Here is a 10,762-nt window from a genome sequence, read left to right as displayed (position 1 = left end):
AGTAGCTGAACGTAAACAGACATGGCTGAATATGAGGTTGTTTACAAATTATGGACTCCATTATAATGTATTTGGGAGCAGAGAAATGCATGATTACATAAATTCAATAACATTTAAAATATTTCACAAAGCATTTAAAACCACTCCAATCACCTGATGGTTAATTGATTACAATGAAATAGGTTAAGTTCTAGTTTTGTTTACAAAATATGATCAACAGGGGAAACATCTGTCAGTCATAACTCATGAGCAACCGTTCAGCCACAGAATACACACAAAATGGAAGGTATCAATCTAACCAAGATTTGAATGCACCAAGACCACGACACATGACTGCATCATCTTGTTATAAATTGAAACTACTACTGTATTACAATGCTACACTTTCTTTCAAGATGGCGGATTATGGCGTCAAGATACTAGCCGACTTTTCATTCTGTTGTTCATCTGTGATCAGGTTTTTTACTGAACGTAAAACATACCCCGATGGAATTGATCTGTGGCTTTGAACTCAACCAATGTATCTAGTAAAATATTATGGTTTCCAATTTTTGCCTTACAATAGTGATTATAATGTCAGAGAAGAATGATAGGAGATCAACGTTGCCGATTCTCGTGTTTTGACAATGTAGACATTTCCTAGATTGTCAAAACACATTCCGGCAACTTTGTGAAGTTGGAAAAGGATAGTGCTATCTGCTTTGTCGAATGATAGACAAGGATAGCAACACCAATGTTAATCAAATACTGCTATTATAACGTGGACCTCACCATGCTATGGAACTCAAAAGAAAATATCAACATTTTTGTAGGTTGATTTGAAATGAAATTTTAGTCAAATCATGATATTAGATTTATATTTGGAGGTAAGTTATATTCTACATATTTTTCATTAATTATATATAAATTTCTACAAATAATCTATATATATAAAAGCGAAATGGCACTCACTCACTCACTCACTCGCATAACTAAAAATCTACCGGACCAAAAACGTTCAAATTTGGTAGGTATGTTCAGTTGGCCTTTAGAGGCGCACTAAGAAATCTTTTGGCAATATTTTAACTCTAAGGGTTGTTTTTAAGGGTTTAAAGTTCGTCTTTTAGCATGTATATTCTTCTTCTCCCAATCTCTTAATTATAATTGAAATTTCCATATCATATGTTACTATAGAACTATAATCTAGATAGAGTACCTCTTCGAAACAGTTGTTAACTGGCAACTAAATTAATAATTTTGTCAGGTTGGCATTAAGTTGAGTTGACTTTGTTAGGTTGGCACCAAGTTGAAGATTTAAATGCATTTATTGCGGAAAAATTGATTGGGCACTGCTACTTCAATCCTGGGAATATTATATTACTAGCCGTCAGGCTCGCTTCGCTCGCCATATCCGTTTAGCCAGACGTTTAGTCTGGACCCTCGACTGGATTGTTCTAACATATGATAAAAATGCTCAAATGAAAAATGCAGGCGAGCGAAGCGAGCCTACTGATCTCATTCCTGGACGATCCAGCCGGGGGTCCAGGGGGCGGAGCCCCCTGGCTAGACGGATATGGCGAGCGAAGCGAGCCTGACGGCTAGTAATAATATAATTTAATAAAATGCCCACATCTGAGTGCTTCTTGACTACCACTAATAAATAGCCTAATCACGTTTATTTTTACATTAAAAGTTGAAACGTTTTTCCGTTAAACTTTCAACTGATTTGAAAAATAGATTTGCCATAACTAGGCTACACACAAAGTTGAAAGTTTTTACGTGAAAAGTTGAAACGTTTATTACGTTAAATTTTCAACTAATTTGAAAAATAGATGTACCATAGCTCACGGTATTTAGATGAAAATACTTCTTCTTCTTCTATTTACCGTGCCATAGCTAGGCTACACAATAAAGTTGAAAGTTTTTTATGTTAAAGTTTACGTTGAATACTATTTCACGTTAAATTTTCAACTGATTTGAAAAATATATGTACCATAACTAGGCTACACAGGAAGTTGAAAGTTTTCACTTTAAAGTTTACATTTATTTTTACGTTGGCAATTATTCCACGTTAAATGTTCTGTTTTCAACTGATTTGAAAAAAGTACCATTACTAGGCTACACAGAAAGTTGAAAGTTTTTGCGTTAAAGTTAACGTTGAAAAGTTAAAACGGTTTTCATGTTATATTTTCAACCTATTTAAAGTTAAAAAAGTTGCGTTGACAAGTTTTCCACATTACATTTTCAACTAATTTGAAAAATAGATGTACAGTACTATAACTAGGCTACACATAAGGTTGAAATCTTTTACATTGAAACGTTTTCCATGTTATATTTTTAACCTATTCTAGAAATAGATGTCACATAACAACACCACACAGAAAGTTAAAAAAGTTTCGTTTATTTTTACGTTGACAAATTTTCCACATTAAATTTTCAACTGATTTGAAAAATAGATGTCACCAAAATACTGAAACTCATACAAGATTTCACCCAAAATTAACGTCAACCAGGCCACATAGAAAGTTGATAAAATTGTCAAAAGTTTCACGTAAATGATTAATATGAAAAACCATAGAACTATCTTGTTAGAGGGAGATATATCCAAGAAAAATTTTATCACTCTTTTTTTTGTCAGGTAATTTTTGATGAAGTAAAATATTAAACTTAGGAGATATAGGGCTCCAAAAAAATAGATAAAGGAATATAAAGAAGTCTTTGAAGGTTTATGAACCCCATAGAAAATATAGCGTAACATTTTAGTTTCTAAATCGGAAATTTAAATATTTTTGATTTTATTTGTAGATGATATTATTCATTATCTAGGCTTTAAATACTTGTAGAGAGTTGAAATAAATATTTTCAAAGGGTTATTGATAATGAGTGTTTAACCACTACATAACATAGAAACAGAAATTACTATAGATTTAAACAATTTTTGAAAACGTTTTGATTCAAAGCCAAAAATTTAAAAAAGTTCAAATTTGAGTTGCTGACTATATTTTTACGATATTTCTGATAAAACGTGTTTCATCCACTACTATAAAAACAGATAATACACTAAAGATTTTAACAGTTTTTGAACTCTTTACAAATATTGCAACTTTAGACTTTGCTTTGTAAACAAAGTTTCCACAAGTGTTATTCTGATAAAATCTTTTATAATTTTATAAATATTATTTTGATGAATATTTATGATAGGGAGTGTTTTTTCACTGCTATAAAAATTGATAATGCACTGTAGATTTGAAGGGTTTTCCAACACTTTACAATACTTTGGTTGACACGTTTCTTTGAAGACAAATTTTCCACAAAAGTTAGTATAATAAAAACTGTTTCCAGAAGTATAGGAACAAACACCCAGCAGATTTGAAGAGTTTTTCAATACTTTACAATATTTTCCAACATTTTACAAAATGTTATTTAATCCTTTCTTTTGAAGACGATTTTTTCGAAAAATTTTGTTTAATGAAAACTGTTTCCAGAAGTATAGGAACAAACACCCAGCAGATTTGAAGAGTTTTTCAATACTTTACAATATTTTCCAACATTTTACAAAATGTTATTTAATCCTTTGTTTTGAAGACGATTTTTTCGAAAAAGTTTGTTTAATGAAAACTGTTTCCAGAAGTATAGGAACAAATACGTAGTAGTTATTAACAGTTTTTTAACACTTTACAATATTTTCCAACATTTTACAAAATGTTATTTAATCCTTTCTTTTGGAGACGATTTTTTCGAAAAAGTTTGTTTAATGAAAACTGTTTCCAGAAGTATAGGAACAAATACGTAGTAGTTATTAACAGTTTTTTAACACTTTACAATATTTTTTCAACACTTTATACGATGTTATATAATCCTTTTCTTTTGAAGACAAGTTTTCGAGAAAGGTTAGTATATATAATGAAAACAGTTTCCCAAAATACAACGAATACCCAGTGGATATGAACAGTTTTTCTCACTTTCCAATATTTTTCGATAATTTACAAGATGTTATTTAACCCCTTTTATTGGAAGACGAGTTTTCAACAAAAGTTAGTAGAATGGAAACAGTTTCCAGTACCATAGAAACAAATACCTAGTAGATTTAAACAGTTTTTAACACTTTACAATATTTTTAACATTTTACAAAATGTTATTTAATCCTTTTCTTTAAAAAATGCAAATTTTTCGAAAAAGTTAGTAGAATGGAAACTGTTTTCAGTTCTATAGAAACAAATACTAAGCAGATTTGAACAGTTTTTCAACACGTTTTGATTCAAAGCCAAAAATTTAAAAAAGTTCAAATTTGAGTTGCTGACTATATTTTTACGATATTTCTGATAAAACGTGTTTCATCCACTACTATAAAAACAGATAATACACTAAAGATTTTAACAGTTTTTGAACTCTTTACAAATATTGCAACTTTAGACTTTGCTTTGTAAACAAAGTTTCCACAAGTGTTATTCTGATAAAATCTTTTATAATTTTATAAATATTATTTTGATGAATATTTATGATAGGGAGTGTTTTTTCACTGCTATAAAAATTGATAATGCACTGTAGATTTGAAGGGTTTTCCAACACTTTACAATACTTTGGTTGACACGTTTCTTTGAAGACAAATTTTCCACAAAAGTTAGTATAATAAAAACTGTTTCCAGAAGTATAGGAACAAACACCCAGCAGATTTGAAGAGTTTTTCAATACTTTACAATATTTTCCAACATTTTACAAAATGTTATTTAATCCTTTCTTTTGAAGACGATTTTTTCGAAAATTTTGTTTAATGAAAACTGTTTCCAGAAGTATAGGAACAAACACCCAGCAGATTTGAAGAGTTTTTCAATACTTTACAATATTTTCCAACATTTTACAAAATGTTATTTAATCCTTTGTTTTGAAGACGATTTTTTCGAAAAAGTTTGTTTAATGAAAACTGTTTCCAGAAGTATAGGAACAAATACGTAGTAGTTATTAACAGTTTTTTAACACTTTACAATATTTTCCAACATTTTACAAAATGTTATCCGATCCTTTCTTTTGAAGACGATTTTTTCGAAAAAGTTAGTATAATGAAAACTGTTTCCAGAAGTATAGGAACAAATACGTAGTAGTTATTAACAGTTTTTTAACACTTTACAATATTTTTTCAACACTTTATACGATGTTATATAATCCTTTTCTTTTGAAGACAAGTTTTCGAGAAAGGTTAGTATATATAATGAAAACAGTTTCCCAAAATACAACGAATACCCAGTGGATATGAACAGTTTTTCTCACTTTCCAATATTTTTCGATAATTTACAAGATGTTATTTAACCCCTTTTATTGGAAGACGAGTTTTCAACAAAAGTTAGTAGAATGGAAACAGTTTCCAGTACCATAGAAACAAATAACAAAAAGTTAGTAGAATGGAAACTGTTTTCAGCTCTATAGAAAGAAATACTGAGCAGATTTGAACAGTTTTTCAACACTTTACAAGATGTTATATAACCCTTTTCTTTTGAAGACGAATTTTCCAGAAAGGTTAGTATAAATAATGAAAACAGTTTCCCAAAATACAAAAAACCAGTGGATTTGAACAGTTTTTCAACACTTTACAAGATGTTATATAACCCTTTTCTTTTGAAGACGAATTTTCCAGAAAGGTTAGTATAAACAATTAAAAAAGTTTTTACAAAAAACCAGTGGATTTGAACAGTTTTTCAACACTTTACAACACCTAACTCAACAGTTTTCATTGTAGACGAATTTTCCACAAAAGTTAGTACAATAAAAACTATATTTTTTCAGTACTATATAAACAAATATCGCACAGTACACGTAAGATTTGAACAGTTTTCTAAACACTACACAAGATATAACCTCACATTTAAGTTGCAGACACAAATCTGGATAGACTTGAAAGTTGCACAACATCTGATAGAACTGTTTACAAAATTTTTTGAGATCTTGTTGCTATAGAAACCAACGTTATCACTGCAAAATTTTCCCGAAAATTTTGGAAAAAGTGATCAAGGAACTTTTGTTTGAAACGTTGTTGATGAGAGAATTTTATCACAGCGGAAATTTCCGGAGAATTCTGTTGAAAATGTTTAGAAAACTACTCCAGTGAAAACGTCAATGATTGTGAAAACTTTAACACAGCGAAAAACTCAAGAAAATTCTGACGTCTTCAATATTTTTGTTTAGAACTAAGATGCTTTTGTTTGAAACGTTGTTGATGAGAGAATTTTATCACAGCGGAAATTTCCGGAAAATTCAGTTAAAAATGTTTAGAAAACTACTCCAGTGAAACTGATTGTGAAAACTTTAACACAGCGAAAAACTCTGACGTCTTCAATATTTTTGTTTAGAACGAAGATGCTATGGAAGATAATCACTGAGCACTATTAGAGATAGGAAATGTGTATACATGTCTAGTGATGTGCACATTATAATAGCAGTATTTGATCAACATTGGTGTTGCTATCCTTGTCTATCATTCAACAAAGCAGAGAGCGCTATCCTTTCCCACCTCCACAACGTTGCCATATCGATTTCAAACAATGTAGAAATAAAAAATTAATTCACTTCCAATCATGAAAATTGATTAAAAAATATTTCCTCGAAGAATAAAAATAATAGAATCGATTATTATATCTCAAACAAGAATGAAAAGTTAATATTACATCAATAAACCTGTATCAGCTACCGTCTATAGAAGGCATTGACAAGACAGAGGATCGGCAACGTTGTTCCCCTATCTTTCTCCACTGCCATTATAACGTGGACCTCACTATAGTACACTATAATACACTCGATAGTTCATTCAAGAGAACAATGGTTCATTGTCATATTTATGAATGAACAGTTCTTTTGTGGTAAGTTTCGGGTTCTACAATATAGTAACCTACTTTAGTCACCAAGGTATAGAATCTATACTAGTAGTTCTGTGAACAGTAGACCTCCCGCAGTATTCTCATCCACAAGTACCTGATTGAAACTATAGACCTTATGGAAATACAGCAATAGACTGGCTTCTCCACACATCTGTGTAATCACTTGTCAGCTGATTTATGATGAATAATTCTATAGTCTGATTTTTACTCTAATATTGGCGTATGAAGGAGGCTCCTTTTTCCTTTTATACTAGTAGTTCTGTGAACAGTAGACCTCACGCAGTATTCTCATCCACAAGTGCCTGATTGAAACTATAGACCTTATGGAAATACAGCAATAGACTGGCTTCTCCACACATCCGTGTAATCACTTGTCAGCTGATTCATGATGAATAAATCTATAGTCTGATTTTTACTCTAATATTGGCGTATAAAGACATTCCTTTTTCCTTTTATACTAGTAGTTCTGTGAACAGTAGACCTCACGCAGTATTCTCATCCACAAGTACCTGATTGAAACTATAGACCTTATGGAAATACAGCAATAGACCGGCTTCTCCACACATCTGTGTAATCACTTGTCAGCTGATTTACAATGAATAATTCTATAGTCTGATTTTTACTCTAATATTGGCGTATGAAGGAGGCTCCTTTTTCCTTTTCAACTAGTAGCTCTGTGAACAGTAGACCTCACGCAGTAATCTCATCCACAAGTAGCTGATTGGAACTATAGACACGGGTTTCTGCTAGTAAAATATAATTCAGTATTTCAAACTAGAATGAACAGTTAATATCACATGAGATATACTGGTATCATCTATCCTCCTCTATAGAAGGCAGTGAGAATCGGGAACACTGTTCTCCTATCTTTCTCCACTGCCATTAAAACTTCCCCACTATAGTACCGGTAGTTGATATAATCACTACAGTAAGGTCCTCGTTATAATGGCAGTGTTTGATTAGCAATGGTGTTGCTATTCTTGTCTATCATTCAACAAAGCGGAGAGGGCTATCTCTTTCTCGCTTTGCTCTGTTGCCAGATCGTCTTTTAACAATGTAGAATTTATAATTAACAAAATATTTTATCTCAATCATGAAATTATTGAAGAATAATATAGTTTCTTGCTTAATGAAATATGATTGATTATTTTAAATGAGAATGAACAGTTAATATTACATAAATAAACCTGTATCAGCTACCGTCTATAGACATTATTAACAAAATATTCCATCTTAGTTATAAAAATTCATTATGAGCTTATAGAAAAATATAATTTCTTGCTTAATAAAATATAATTGATAATTATAAACAAGAATGAACAGTTGATATTACATCAATAAACCTGTATCAGCTACCGTCTATAGAAGGCATTGACAAGACAGAGTATCGGCAACGTTGATCACCTATCCTTCTCCACTGCCATTATAACGTGGACCTCGATATAGTCTAAGGAGTGCTTGATAAAATATGATTGATTATTTTAAACAGTTGATATTACATCAATAAATCTGTATCAGCTACCGTCTATAGAAGGAAGTGACAAGACAGAGGATCGGCAACGTTGATCACCTATCTTTCTCCACTGCCATTATAACGTAGACATCACTATAGAACATCACTTTCACTATAACATAGGAAACTAACACTCACTTTTAAATTAATAAAAATTAAATCCTAATTTTCATCTATGGAACAACGAATTTCACCAAACAATAATAAAATCAGCATTACATGAAATAATTTAGCATGGAATGAAACTAGGCTTAGAATAGCTTAGAAAATAGAACGATTTTGCATGAACTGAGAGTCAGTTATCAGTTATTATTTGGTTTTCGTACATCCTTTCAAAACGGATGTGAATGAGAGAAAAGATAAGGGAAAAAGGAGAAAGATAGAGAGAGGAGATAAAATATTGTGGTAGGATTCTGTTATCATAAACAACTGCAGTGAGGTCCACGTTATAATGGCAGTATTTGATCAACATTGGTGTACTATCCTTGTCTATCATTCCACAACGCTATCCTTTTTATCTCCTCTGAATTGTTTGGCTATGAAGAATTTCCAAAACTTTCCCAGATTGCATTTGAACCATGTTGAAATATAATTTACTAGTAGTTCTGTGAACAGAAGACCTCGCGCAGTTATAAACCAGTCTCCTCTAATAAATACTGTCCATCAGAGTAAATTCTGTCCTGTCCTGTCGTGTCGGCGAGATATCGGTGTGAAAACGACTAATGGCTGTTTGGGTTGTTGTATCTAATGCTAATAATTTGATGTAAACAGCTATATGCTACTATCATCAAAAGCTTACCGAGTTGAAAGCAGAGAAAAGTCGGGAGAAAATATTATGCTACTTCGAGTAGTTATCAATTGCATGCCGCACTGCATGCAATTAATAATCTACTCGGCAGCTGATTTATGATGAATAATTCTATAGTCTGATTTTTACTTTCCTTGCCCTATACCTATTACCAGTATTCTCATCCACAAGTACCTGATTGAAACTATAGACCTTATGGAAATACAGCAATAGACTGGCTTCTCCACACATCTGTGTAATCACTTGTCAGCTGATTTACAATGAATAATTCTATAGTCTGATTTTTACTCTAATATTGACGTATGAAGGAGGCTCCTTTTTCCTTTCATACTAGTAGTTCTGTGAACAGTAGACCTCACGCAGTATTCTCATCCACAAGTACCTGATTGAAACTATAGACCTTATGGAAATACTGCAATAGACTGGTTCTCCACACATCTGTGTAATCACTTGTCAGCTGATTTATGATGAATAATTCTATAGTCTGATTTTTACTCTAATATTGGCGTATGAAGGAGGCTCCTTTTTCCTTTTATACTAGTAGTTCTGTGAACAGTAGACCTCACGCAGTATTCTCATCCACAAGTACCTGATTGAAACTATAGACCTTATGGAAATACAGCAATAGACTGGCTTCTCCACACATCTGTGTAATCACTTGTCAGCTGATTTATGATGAATAATTCTATAGTCTGATTTTTACTGTAATATTGGCGTATGAAGGAGGCTCCTTCTTTCTCCTTTTATATTATCCTTGAAATGCAAAATTTCCAAAAACCTTGTATATATGTCGACGAGCAATTTGAAAACGAAAATACCTGTCAAATTCCATGAAAATCTATTACCGCGTTTCACCGTAAATGCACAACATATAAACATAAAGAGAAATGCAAATCCATCGACTTGATTCTTAGACCTTACTTCGCTCGGTCAATTAACAAAATATTCATTCTCAATTTTTATGAATATTCATTCAATAAGCAACATTTCAAGTTAATGAGTTGAGTAGTTGAGACGTGATGATGCGTCATTCGTGAATTTATTCGTGAAAGTAATTCTTTCTTTTATTGTATTATTGTAAATTCAATAACTGTGCGAAAGCAACCCAGCAGATACAAGAGAGCAAGAAATGAGATAATTATTAACGTTCGGGCCTAGAATATTTGCTACAAATATTATAAGGTAATAAATCTTTGAAAAATTAATACAAACAACAATGAAAAATGAGAGAAGACCACAATTGAGGGAAATCTGATATAGAATATTATCAATATACTCTATATATACACACATTATTTATTTACTGTGGTATTTCCGAGATCTTATATACAAATTAACTTATATACATAAACTTTTATACATATTTATGCAAACTATAGGTAGAAGAGTATGTGCTTGGTATACGTTTAAAAGATGCAAAAAAATATTCTAAAATATTGTAATCAGAGAATTGTGGTTATAGGGTGGTGATGATATTTGATTCGAATTCTAGATTTATTGTAAAAAATGTAACTGGACACGAAAATAGAGATTCTCTTTCGCTTCTCCTGTCTTCTATTTCTTCTTCTTCTTCTTCTTCTTCTTCTTCTTCTTCTT

At 31.5% G+C, this 10,762-nt stretch overlaps 1 protein-coding gene and 1 long non-coding RNA gene across 2 annotated transcripts in view; both read right to left on the bottom strand.

Annotated features, from left to right (window-relative positions):
- The window catches only part of LOC111063758 (dmX-like protein 2), a 478,861-nt gene that overhangs the window by 117,069 nt on the left and 351,030 nt on the right, over nucleotides 1–10,762 (bottom strand). The window lies entirely within an intron of this gene.
- On the bottom strand, nucleotides 5,930–9,024 carry LOC120353171. Its single transcript, XR_005572217.1, has 2 exons — nucleotides 8,497–9,024; nucleotides 5,930–6,353 (listed from the first exon to the last, which is right to left on the bottom strand). It is a non-coding gene; the product is annotated as an uncharacterized LOC120353171 (long non-coding RNA).

Source organism: Nilaparvata lugens, chromosome 9 (genome assembly GCF_014356525.2).
Source record: "Nilaparvata lugens isolate BPH chromosome 9, ASM1435652v1, whole genome shotgun sequence".
Lineage (NCBI taxonomy): Eukaryota > Metazoa > Arthropoda > Insecta > Hemiptera > Delphacidae > Nilaparvata > Nilaparvata lugens.
The sequence above is the reverse complement of the archived record's forward strand: the minus strand, read 5'-3'. Positions and strand labels throughout refer to the sequence as shown.